The following is a 13,598-nucleotide window of genomic DNA, read 5'->3' as shown; positions in this document are numbered from 1 at the left end:
CCCCTGCTCAGGCTTGACCAACACCAGCAACCCAGCCATTCCCATGGACATAGAGGAGGGTCTGTGAGGCTGGAGATACCTGCTGGTTTCTTCACAAAAATAGGTGTGAAAATGATTCCAGTAGTAACAACACTGCCCTCCTTCCATCTTCATTTTAAGCTGATTACCTGGCACCCTGGTGACTTGAGTTCTGTCCCCTCCTCCACCCACACTCCCCACCCCCGTGCTGCCCTCCCAGGTTTTTTGTGAGACAGTCTGGGTTAAGTGCCAGTAGTAAAGTTTCAAGTGCCTGGGGTTGTATTTGACCTCAGGTCCTGCTGACTCCATGGCTGGTTCCCTATTGTTCCACCTACCACTTGCCTCTTGTTTTTAACTTCCCCTTCATTGCTGCCGCCTGCCAGGAGTGATCCCTTCATTCCTTCCTCTCTATCACCTAGGGCCCCCATCTGTGCTCACTTAGTGCCAGCCAGAAGCCCCTCTGCCTCCTCTCTTCCTGAGGCCAAGCTCTCCCTTGTAGTGACTGAAGGTCCAGGAAACCCTTGCCCCTGAGTCTTGTCTGGGCAGACCTGCAGCAGAGCCCTGAAGGCTCCCCCAGCTCCTGTCCTTGGCTGTGTGGTCATGGGAGCTGAAATTGTGCTCCTGGGGGTGCTAATGTCCTCCTGCCTCAGCTCACAAAAGCCTCCCCAGGTCCCTGTTAGCTTCCCTTTACCAGTTCTTAGGTCAAGTCAATGAGCATTTAGAAAGGCCCTACACACTCAAGCCCAGATTTCTGTACACACTGCTCTGGGCCATCCTGCTGAACCTGGGTGTCTAAAACCTGCCCTGGCACAGTGACTGAATGACGGCTTCTCTGCTCTTTAAAAGAGGCTCCTGGGCTTCCCACCCTTGCCTCTGTTGGTCCTGGGCACCAGGACTGGCTTCCCCTCATACCCTCTTACTGTGCAGATTGGCTTCCTGGTGGGATAGTTTGGTCTGCCCTGTGCTGAGTGCCTGCTCTGGCAGAGACCATGACAGCAACAAGGGGAAAAGGGAGGTTTGACAGAGTCAGGGCAGTGTGTTGTTACCTCAGACAGCTTCTTGGGACATCTGAGTCTCCCATAGGCTAGAGCAGGTCCTGGATTGACCTGGGAAGGGAGTAATGGATGGAACTGACCCAGGGCAATACTCAGTTTAGATGATAAGGAAAAATGAGACAGTCCCAGGTCATTCAATAAGGAAAAGGAGCTTTACTTAGGTGTCCCATAAAAAGGATGTTCAGTAAGGATATTAGAGTCCTTTAGCTGGAGTAGACAAGGCTCCCTCCTCTCCACATGGGAGCTCATCTGGGCAGCAGGACAAGGTGTGTGCTCTGAGTTCTCCAAGTTTGTGACATGGGTTTGAGTCTCTATAAGACTGGACTACTGCCAGGCTCTCTCCCTATTGGCCATCTACTAAGCTCTGCTGACTGGCTCAGAGAGGGAGGATTGTCAGTTTCTCTTTGTTTTGGGGTTCCTGTCCTGGTCATTCCACTGCAGGCCGGGCTGGACCTTGGAAGCCAGACCCTGCTTGTTGTCCCAGGCCTGAACCACAGCTCTGCTTCTGCAGGCTTCTGCACTTCCTTGCTTCATCCCCCAGGGTCTGTGGAACCAGGAATTCCACTACTTGGCACAGATTCCCTTGACCCTGCTTACGAGAATTGGGCCTGGGTAGAGGGAGAGAGAGCTGCCAGTGGCAGCCATCATGTTGCAATTTACTGACGTGGGACTGAATCTTCTTGCCCAGTTACTCAGGATTTCATTGTGGGAATGCTCCTTGGGCAGTATCTTCCTCTCTAGACTTGTTCCAAGGGTCTACAGACCTCCGCTTTCCCCCGTGCCAACCTGGACCGATGGCTCACAGTTTTTCTGGTTTTCCCCATCAGGATTTGGTCTTTACATTGTCCACATCTCTTAGCTGTTTGTGCCTTGGCTCACACTCTGCCATGCCTATAGACATTATCCTCAGTTTACATAACTTGAGAAAACTCTCCCAAATGTTAAGGGATTTGCCCAGCATCACATGACTGTTAGTGTCTGAAGCTTGAATGTGAGCCCTGGGGATCCCCAAAATCAGACTTCCTGACTCCTGGACCAGAGCCTTTGGCAGAGGAGGAAGATGAAAAGCTCTGAGAAGAAATCTGACACTAAGATAATTGATGGATAAACATCCAATAAGTGCTTGGGACACAGAAAGGGACAAGAGACAATACAGTTACTCAAGGACCTCACACTCTACTGGGGAGTGGTATAAAATAAGAATTAAAAAAGCACTAGAATTAAGAGGGGTTGGGAAAGGCTTCCCATAGATGAGACTGAAGGTGGGACAGAAGAAAGTCAGTGCAGCCTGTAGGGCAGCTGGGTGGTGCAGGGCATAGACTGCCAGGCCTGGAGTCAGAAAAGCTGAGTTCAAATGTGACCCTGGGCAAGTCTCTTGACCCTGTTTGCCTCAGTTTCCTCCTCTGTAAAATGAGCTGCAGAAGGCAGTGGCCAATCACTCCACTTTTTTTCCCAAGGAAACCCCCAAATCATGAAGAGGCGGGCATGACTGAAGAAGAACAGCAGCATTAGGGAAGATTGTAGGAAGAGTGTGACAGTGGGGCTGTCCAGTGAAATGGGGGGGACACTGAAAGTGTGTGGAGCAGAGGGATGGAGGGTCTTGTTTAGGGAAGCAGTCTCAGGGGTTATTGGGTCTAACCTCTGCCTGGACATGGATTTTGTCACCATTTCTCTAGAAACTGTTCAGGCAGCTTTTCCTTGCAACCCCTTCCTCTTTGGGATGGGCCTAATATTTGGAATATTCTATTTAACAAGCACACATTGGTAGCTCATAGCTCTGACTTGTGACTGGTGTAGCAGGTTTGTCCTTAATCTTCCTTCATGTTACCCTAAACTTCCCCCACAGAGGGTGGGAAAGGAAGTGAAGGGAATCAGCATTTATATTCACCTGCTGTTTGCCATGTCCTGGGCCAAGGGCTTTCTTTACTATATCATGTCACTTCATCCCCATAATAATCTTCCATGTTAGGTGATATTATTATGCCCATTTTACAGTTGAGAGGGGCATGCAGCTCCCAACTCTCTGAGACTGTATTTAAACCCAGGCCTTCCTGACTCCAGGCCCAGGGCTCTCTCCACTGCACCACCAGCTGCCTCTGATTTCTGGACAATGGAAACCATGCCATGGGTCCATCCTTTTCATGAAGAAGGTGCACAAGATCAAATTCTCTGACTCCAAAGTGGTTCCATGATTTTCTCCCCTACCTCTCCACAGAACTCCCTAAAATAAATGCTATGGGAACTTTTCCCTCAGGATTCCTACGAAAGACCCTGGGGTCCTTGCTTGCATGCCCCTGTGGGTGCCAGCAATCTCAGACTGGATGAGAAATAGAATTTGGAACAAGGGAGACTCTTCCCCCAACGAGGCAAACACCCTTTGAATGAACAGTGCATAGGGTTTATATGGAAGTCAGGATGTGAAGAGCCAGGCAGGGGGCCATAGCAGCAGATTCATCAAGGTCCCCGTTGCTGGGGCTTGAGGCTGATCTGACACAGTTACCCTTTTACCCAGTTGTGGCTCTAGGAGTTTCTGCCAGAATGGAGCATGACAGGATGGGGGCAGAGGGTTTGGCTGTTCCTCACAACAGGTTGTACAACATGTCCTGCTTTGGGTTCTTTGCATCACAAGCATTAAGGGGTCAGTACAGACGCCTGCGTGTGACCAGAATGGAGTGAGCTCTAAATGAGAAGCTCTGTATCCACACCCCTGTCCCTACAAGTCTCTCTCCTTCCTCATCCCTGATTCCCCGCCTCCAGGGCTTCCAGTTCCCAGAGAAGATTTGATCTCTTATTTTGAACAAAGGGAAGTACCATGGATCCTGGAGAAGAAGAAGGCCTGAGGAGCCTCTGTCCAGGTGAGTGAGGTGAAAGCAGGTATATGAGAGCTGTGATTGTGAGAGGCTGCTATGTGTTGTGGTGAAGGAAGTACTAGACTTGGGGTCAGTTAGGTCTGCCCTGGAATTCTTTTTCAGATTTTTTATTAGCAGTGATTTCCTTGTCCAGTCACTGAGCCAAGGAGCCTCAATTTCCCTATAGGTAAAATGAGGGGGTTGGACTTAATGGACTTTCAGTTCCCTTCTGGGGATAAATGTATTACCTCATAAGAATTTACTGTTTAGGATTTGGGGAATCAAATCTCCTGAAACTACATGGCTCACCAGTATGAGATTTTCTTAGACCTGCTTCAAACCAACAAACATTTTTTTAAGATCTTGCAGAATGCCAGGTCCTTTGCCAAGCACTAGGCTCATGAAGAGATGCCAGGCACATCTACAGCCTTCCTGGCTTTCATAGCCACCCACTATGTAAGTGTAAGTGTAAGAAAGCCCATATGGACAGGTTAAATAGGAACTGGGCAAGATAGGGAAGGCCCTAAAGTGGGGAAGACTGGGAAAGGCTTGTCATGGGAGGTGGGCTCTAGCTGGGGCTTCAGGGAGTCAGGAGGAGGAGTGTCCTCTTCCCAGAACAGAAAGGAGGCCCACACCACTGGGTTATAGCATGTATGGGGGGAGATGGGGTGAGCAAAGACTGGAAGAGCAGAAGAGGGGGAGGTGATAAAGTGCTTTAGCAGCCCTGGGGAGGGTTTATATTGGATCCTTTTGTTGAGGAAGCACTGTAAATTGTTGAGTGGGTGGTGACGTGCTCAGGTGAGAGCTTTAGGAAGATGAACTTGACAACTTGGCTGAGGATAGATTGTACTGGGGGGAGATGAGGCAGGCAAAAGAACCAGTAGGCTCTGAAATACCTCAGGTGTGAGGAGATTGGGACCTGAACACAGTCAGGCTGCAGAGAGATTCAAAGAAAGCAAAGGGAAGGAGTTGGAAACACCAGTTGTAAATGGCCATCTCTAGACATTTTGCCCTGAAAAGGAGGAAAGATGTTGGACATTATCTCAGGGAGATGCATGGTTCATTGAGGGTGTTTGAATAGGAATTTTGTGTGTGTGTGTGACAATAGGAAAGGAGTCTTTAGTGTGAGAGAGTGAAAATTGGGGGGAAAATGCCAGTACTGGGGAAAGAGCTTACCCAGGTAGATCAGGGATTGGAATTGGTTTATTTGCATGTATAAAGTGATTGCCATTAGGAAGGAAAAGAATGACCTTTTTGTCTGATACTGAGGCAAAAAAGGAAAAGAAGCCTTCAAAGTAATGTGGTATGGAAAACCTCTTGATAAATGTCAAGTTTTTTTGAAAGAAAAGGCCAACCTCTTAAGCAGAAAGGTATGGATGGGTTGGGGGGGGGGGGGGAGACAAAACCACCAGGGAGGGTTGGGGATGAATAAAAAGATTTGGAAAAGCTGCTGTGGTGAGTGGGATGGGGAGTTATTTAGAGAGTTATCCAAGGATTGCCTTGCCACAGTGGGGGTTCAGCTGAGATTGTGCAGCCTAAATGTCTAGTGGACCCAGGCAGCCTGATTTCATGGTTTCTCCCTCTCATCCAGCAGCACATGAGTAGGAGTGAAGGCTGCTGCCTTACTTGGAAGTAATTGAAGGCCAGCCTTTGCATAAATCATCAGGCTAAGTCCCTTTCCTGATCTCTGTTACTCAGTCTTCCCTCTATTCTTGGAGAATTATTGACCAGTTTCATGTAGGTGATGAACACCTCAGTTTAGGGAGCTGGGTGTTAGTGCCTTGAAGGTGTCTCATGATACTAGACCCTCCAGGAGCCTGGAAAGAAACCTCTGTTACCTTTGGTATTGGGTCTCTGTTAGGGTTAGTGGTGGACCACTCATGGACCACTGTCTAGAACCTCCAAGGGCTTTGTGAACCCCTACATGTTTAAGAGCTTCAGGAGGATTTATAGGGCAGTAGGATGTCCATTTCCTCACAAAAAGATGATAGACCCAAATTTCGTGTACAAGACACATATTTTCAGACATGAGAAATGTCATGTATTTTCCAAAATGTGTTTATAATGCAGGTTTTTACTTTTTTTTTTAGTACATGCAGATTTTATTCTTTAATATGATATCTTATTTTCCCCTATTAAATATTAAAACAATTTTAAACATTTAATTCAATTTAAAATTCCAAATTCCTTCTGTCCTTCCCCTCTCCCTTCCATGAGATGGTGAGCAATCTTACATGTGTTATACATGTCCAGTCTTTATGACAAGGATTTTATTTTTATTTTAGTGAGTAGAAGCATTTAGAACCACCTTTTTAAAAAAAGGAAATAAGTAATCCATAACAAAATGAATTAGTAGGCCAAGGGGCAGCTACCTGGTGTAGTTGAGAGAGTACCAGCCCTAGAATCAGTGGGATCTGAGTTCAGATCCAGTAAGAGACACTTGACACTTACTAGCTATGTTCCCTTGACCCTGATTGCCAATCCAAAAAAAAAAATTTGTTTTAGAGAACAAAATCTTTTATGTTTTTTGGTAAATACAAAAAAAAAAACAGTGCTGTTATTCTTCATTTAACCTGAAATACTGCAATAGGAAAAAAAAAGATTATATTTAAAAATATGAGAGGTCATGAAATAATTTAAATATTTAATATGTGCGCACCAAATGGCATAATATCTCTGAAGAAATGATTGAAAGTGCAAACAATGAAAGTGGGAAGGAAAGATTGAGTGGAAGCAACTTTTCTGGTACCATGGACAGAGGAGGTTGGAGTTCATGTCTCAGATCTGGGATTTAGGGTCTAGTCACTCAACCATTCTGAGCTCATGACCTGAGTTGTGAATGGGACAAGAACACTGCCTCTGTCACAGGTCTGATTTGTGGATCCAATGTGTATGCATGTGAACATCTTTGTAAATTAAATCATCCTTGGGATGAAAGCTAATGGCATTTTGAAATAATTGGTTCTGCCCATTTGAAGACTTTTGAAGTTTGAAGTCCTTTCTCATTGTCTGGGGAAAGAGAATGTAAAGGAGTTTATGTTCTGCCAGTGGAGGGAAGGGGATATAATTTTATATGTGTTTGTGTGTATATGTTTAATTTGCTTATTTCTTTCAGAAGGAGGGATCAAACTTGAAGTGACAGAGACTCCTGCAGAGCTCAACCTTTCTGTGGAAGGAACTCAGGAGCAAAGATCCATGGGTGATGGTCCCTGTGACTTCACTTGGAGAGAAAGCCCTGCTCTTCATTGGGGAATCCATACTGGAAAGAAAACTTATGAATATAGTCAGCGTGGAAAGGCTTTTACACAGAAGGCTCATTTTAATGAACATCAGAGAATCCATACTGGACAGAAAACTCATGTGTGTAATCAGTGTGGAAAAACTTTTACAAAGATGGCCAGTCTTACTGTTCATCACAGAATCCACACTGGAGAGAAACCATATGAATGTAATCAGTGTGGAAAGGCTTTTACAAAGATGTCCAATCTTACCGTACATCAGAGAATCCACACTGGAGAGAAACCTTACAAATGCAATCATTGTGGAAAGGCTTTTACACAGAGGACTCATCTTATTCAACATCAGAGAATCCACACTGGACCAAAAACTCACGTATGTAAACAGTGTGGGAAGGCTTTTACGCAGAGTGCCTGTCTTAGAGTACATCAGAAAACCCACAGTGAAGAAAAACCTTATGAATTTAATCAGTATGGAAAGGCTCGTATACAGTGGAGTCATCTTGCTGAACATCAGAGAATTAACACTGGGGAGAAACCTTATGGATGTAATCAATGTGGAAAAGCTTTTGCAAAGGTGACCAATCTTACTATGCATCAGAGAATCCATACTGGAGAGAAACCTTATGAATGCAATCAATGTGGAAAGGCTTTTAGACGGAGCGACAGTCTTAACCTACATCAGAGAATCCACACTGGGGAAAAACCTTATGAATGTAATGAATGTGGAAAGGCTTTTACTCAGAGGCCTCATCTTAATGAACATCAGAGAATCCACACTGGGGTGAAAACTTATGAATGTAATCAGTGTGGAAAGGCTTTTACACGGAGTGCCAGTCTTAGAGGACATCAGAAAATCCACACTGGAGAGAAACTTTATGAATGTAATCAGTGTGGGAAAGCTTTCACAGATGGGGCTCAACTTACTGTACATCAGAGAATCCACACTGGAGAGAAACCATATGAATGTAGTCAGTGTGAAAAGGCTTTTAAATGGAGAGCCAGTCTTATCCTGCATCAGAGGATCCACACTGGAGAGAAACCTTATGAATGCAGTCAATGTGGAAAGTCTTTCAGAGAAAAGTCCAGCCTTGTTGAACATGAAAGAATCCACACAGGAGAAAAACCTTTTGTGTGTAATCAGTGTGGAAAGGCCTTCAGAGGCAGCTCCAGTCTAGTTAAACATCAGAGAATCCACACTGGGGAGAAACCTTTTCCATGTAATCAGTGTGGAAAATCTTTTACAAAGATGTCCAGTCTTACAGTACATCAGAGAATCCACACTGGAGAGAAACCTTATGAATGTAATCATTGCAGAAAGACTTTTAGACAGAGGACTCATCTTATTGAACATCAGAGAATCCACACTGGACGGAAAACATAATCAGTGTGGAAAAAGTTTTAGAAAGATGTCCAGTCTTACAGTACATCAGAGAATCCACACTGGGGAAAATCCTTATGAATGTAATCAATGTGGAAAGGCTTTTACCAAAAGGCCTCATGTTAATGAACATCAGAGAATACACACTGGGGAGAAATCTTATGAATGCAACCAATGGTGAAAGGCTTTCAGAGGAAGCTCTTCTCTAGTTAAACATCAGAGAATCCCCATTGGAAAAAATACATTATCAATGCAGTCAGCGTGTTAACGCTTTTACACAAAGGGCCCTGTAGTGCCATGGCAATATTCACAATACTGGTGGCAGTTATGAATATACTAGTGTAATTCTGAATTACAAGATATAACAGACGTCTCCACAGAGAAGACAGAAGCGAAACATTTATTCAGACACCAGGAAACCAAAGCTATAATAGCCACATAGAAGTTAATAGACCATAGCAAAGCAGGGAGCCACACCATCCTTTAGCCTTCCCACAAACAAAATCCTAGCTGTCTCCCTGGGTGCCTTGTCTCCTCACTCCAGCTCTAAGTGTTTGTAGTGCTAATGCAGTATTTACAGCACCAGCTATGAATATAAGCATTCCTGCATGGTGCTTTATCACAAAATATAGCAGATTCTCCATGTATAAGATAGAAATGAAACATGTATTTAGGCACCACAAAACCAAATCCCAAAACTAGTGAGCGGATTCCATCATAGTAGCAAAGAATAAGCCATAACAGCAGAGAGAACCACACCATCTTTTAGCCTTCCCATAAACCAACACAGGCCTAGATGTCATTCTTAAGCTTCCGATTTCGTTCTATCAATAGAACCAAATCCTTCAGTTCCTCTGAGAGGTATTTTGGAAGGAGGGTCAGTTTTCACCAGGGACATTGTTTACAAGGAATAATAATCATTTGAACCATTCTATCACTTTTACAAAGCTATGGGTTTTTCACCTAAATCTTGGATTGTCACAGTAATTTCTCCTTGATAATTAGAATCTATTACTCTAGCCAATACATGTATTCCTTGAGCTGCTAGTCCTGTTTTAGGAAATATCCATCCAAAGTGATTTTTAGGGATTCTCATACATATCCCAGGAGAGTTTCCTTATTTCTTTTCTGTCCAACCAAAAGTCCTCTAAACAATGTAAATCATATTCTGTTGCTCTGGCTGTTCCTGGATGAGGTCCTGGGACACCTGGCCTCACAGTCCAATGCTCAATATTTGGGATCTTATGTGTCTGCTGTTTTCTAATTTGAAGATTTGGGGGAATCATTCTGGCTAGAGATTACTTCCTTCCAAGTGTCTATTATTCAAATTACATAAAGCAGTGAAAAAAACATCCTTCCAAAGTTGGTGTGAATTATTAGAGCTCAACTTCCTTAGATGATTCTGAGCCTAAGCTTCACCAGGGGGGTCCCAGGAGGTTAGACCTCAGAACATAGTCCTTTGGCTTCCCCAGACTCTGTCCCCTGCAGTCCTCCTACCCTCATAGGGGCCTTTACCTGGCTGCCAGGAATGGTTAAAATGTAACAGCTCCCAGAGCCTGCCCTGCCCCCCTCCCCAGGCCTCCTGCTGCCCTGCCCCCACTTCTCTGGGAGCCCTCAAGTCCCCTGCAGGGGCTGAATCCCAGACTGGGATTTCTCCCCAGTCTCAGGCTTCCCTGGTCATTCCCTGGTGGCTCCATCCCAGAGCCGGCCCTATAGAGCTCTAGCACACCTCAGAGGACCAAGGCCTGGCCCCAGCAGCTATTGGGGTCAATGCAGACACCAAAGATGGAGGGAAATTAGGAGATTTATTATGAGGTACAGCCAATAGCAGTGGCCCAGAGTGAGCCCCAAGGCAGTGAGCCTGGGATTCAGATTCCAGGTGGAGCAGGCAGAGGTGGAGGAGGGAAGGACTTTCCAGGTGGCTCCAGGCTGTTTCCTGGGCATCAGAAAGGCCTAGAGTTGGGACATTCCATGACCAGTTGGGAAGTGTGTGAGGAAGAGCTTTGACTGCTGCTCGCCCTGTGGGGCCGTGGAGGGTGGGGGAGCAGGTCCCTGGGGCAGATAAGATGGAGGAGCTTTCCCAAAGGGAGTCACTTTGATTCCTTTGCTGCCTCCACAGGGAGCCTGGATTCTGCAGGAATGGCCCCTGGGAGCAGCCCAGCCCCAGCCCAGGTGAGTGCAGCCCCTGCTCAGGCTTGACCAATACCAGCAACCCAGCCATTTCCATGGGCATAGAGGAGGGTCTGTGAAGCTGGAGATACCTGCCTTAGGGATGGTTTCTCTACAAAAATAGTTGTGAAAATGATTCCAGTAGAGGGGCAGGCCCAGCCTGGAAGAGGCCAGATCAAAGAGGCAGCAAGTCACCCCACCAACCACAAGGACCATTGCCAGGTCTATCAACAAAGGGCTGGGACTGGACGGAGCAGGGTAAGAATCAAATGCAAGGCCACTGTCAGGGGTAGCAGCTTCTCCTGGGACTACAAAAAGCCCCTATCTGGATCTGCAGGGACCAGGATGGCAGTGATCCCTGGCTGCTCCAATCCCCCCCTCTGACCCTGAAAACAGCAATCATTGCCCCAGTGCAAAACCTTAAAGTAAAACAGTAAAGGCTTGCGAACCCTAGAGGAAGGGCATGGCTAGGACCCTGCCTCAAAATGGGTAGAAAGCAGACTGCAAAGACAAAGACTCTGGAGTCGTACCATCCTGAGAGGGAGGGAACCAAATCAGAGGGAGACAGTGTGGACTCCACACCCACAGCTGAAGCCATAATGGGGAACTGGTCTTGAGCACAGAAAGCACTCCTAAATGAGCTCAAAAGGAACTTTGAAAAACAAATCAGAGAGATAGAAATAAAATGAATAACTTTTAAAATCAAAATTGCAAAATTAGAAAAACATTACAGTGAAGAGAACAGCTCCTTAAAAAGAAAAATGTGTGGTATGGAAAAGGGGCTCCGAAAACTAACCGAGGAAAATAATTCACTAAAAACTAGAATCAACCAAATTGAAGTGAATAACTATGAGGAACCAAGAATTAATCAAACAAAACATCGAGAATGAAAAATTAGAAAAAGAGATACAATATCGGAATGGAAAATTAACTGCCCTGGAAAACAGATCCAGGAGAGAGAATCTGAGAATCATAGGCCTACCGGAAAATCATGATGAAAAAATGAGCCTGGACAACATCCTCCAAGAGCTCATCAGGGAAAATTGCCGTGAGATACTAGAACCTGAGGGCAAAATAGAAATCCAGAGAATCCACTGGTCACCTCCTGAAAGAGGTCCCAAATTGGAACGTCCTTGAAATGTTGTGGCCAAACTCCAGAACTACCCGGTAAAGGAGGAAGTACTTCAAGCAGCCAGAAAGAAACAATTCAAATATCGAGGAACCACAGTGAGGATCACTCAAGTTTTGGCAGCCTCTACACTGAAAGCCTGGAGGAAGTGGAATACATTTTTTCTCAAGGAAAAAGAGCTTGGGTTACAACCAAGGATCACCTACCCAGTGAAACTGAACAGATTTCCATACCTTTCTGATGAAAAAGTCAGAGCCCAGTGGAAAATTCAACCTCCAATTACAAGACACAAGAGAGACATAGAAAGGTAAACAAGGAAAACACACACACACACACACCCTGTTATTTAATAAGAGCAAACTGATTATAGACAAGTAGAGGGTATGAGTATAAATTACACAAAAAGACGATTAAAAAAACTTATTAATAGCTACAAAGGGACTGCAATGGAAGAAGAGGAAAGAATGAAGTGGAAAAGGGTAAATTATGCCACACAAAGAGGCATAAAAACAATATAGCAGAGGACAAGAAGGGAGGGAGATGATTATTATATGAGCTTTTCCCTCTTTGGTTCTGGTGCAAGGAGGGAATAACACAACCAGTTAAGCATAGGACTCTATGGAGAAGAGACACAAAACGTATTATAATGGAGGGAAAGAGGGGAGGGAGAGGAGCTTTGCATGAGATTTTTTCCTGTCACTCTTGGTTTGAAGAAGAAATAACATACTACATTTAAGTATAAAAATATCCTACAGGCAGTAGGAGGGGGGAAGGGCTACAAAAGGGGAAGGTGGTTAGAAGGGAGGGAAGAAGTAAGGGGGAAGGGGAGGAAAAGGGAGGGGGGCTAATGAGGGAGGTGGTGGTCAAAAGAAAAGCTCTTAAGGAAGGGAAGGGAGAAGGGGAGAAAAATATAAGCATAAACAAGGGAGAGAATAGGATGGAGGGAAAGAAAAAGTAATCATAACTGTGAATGTGAATGGGATGAACTCTCCCATAAAACGGAGGCGGATAGCATAATGGATTAAAAACCATAATCCTACAATATGCTATTTGCAAGAAACACATCTGAAACAGAGGGATGTACACAGGGTAAAGGTAAAGGGCTGGAGTAAAATATATCGTGCCTCAGCTAAAGTTAAAAAAAAAGCAGGGGTAGCAATCCTTATCTCAGATGAAGCAACAATTGATCTAATTAAAAGAGATAAGGAAGGAAACTATATTCTGCTAAAAGGCACCATCGAGAGTGAAGCAATATCATTACTTAACATATATGCACCCATTGGTATAGCATCCAGATTCCTAGAGGAGAAGGTAAGGGAAATAGAGGAAGAAATAGATAGCAAAACTATACTATTGGGGGACCTTAATCTCCCCCTCTCTGAACTTGATAAATCCAACCTCAAAATAAACAAGAAAGAAGTTAAGGAGGTGAATATAATTTTAGAGAGGGTAGGTATGATAGATCTTTGGAGAAAACTAACTGGGATAAAAAGGAATATACCTTCTCAGCGGTACATGGAGCATGCACAAAAATTGAGCCATGTACTAGGACATAAAAACCTCACAATTCAGTGCAGAAAAGCAGAAATATTAAATGCATCCTTCTCAGATCATAATGCAATAAAAATAATATTCAATAAAGGGCCATGGAAAAACAGTCTAAAAAAACCAATTGGAAACTAACCAATTTAATCCTAAAGAATGAGTGGGTCAAAGAAGAAATTGTAAAAATAATCAGAAACTTCCTTCAAGAAAATGACA

General features: G+C 44.7%; 1 pseudogene; it reads left to right on the top strand.

Moving 5' to 3' along the window:
• Positions 1-13,370, top strand: part of LOC138168294 (zinc finger protein 850-like) — a 52,655-nt pseudogene extending 39,285 nt beyond the window's left edge.
• Positions 13,371-13,598: the final 228 nt, after the last annotated feature.

Source organism: Petaurus breviceps, unplaced genomic scaffold, assembly GCF_028583685.1.
Source record: "Petaurus breviceps papuanus isolate PSGF00001 unplaced genomic scaffold, PetGlider_PUasm1.0 356, whole genome shotgun sequence".
NCBI classification, from domain to species: Eukaryota; Metazoa; Chordata; class Mammalia; order Diprotodontia; family Petauridae; genus Petaurus; species Petaurus breviceps.
This window is presented reverse-complemented; position numbering and strand designations above follow the sequence as displayed.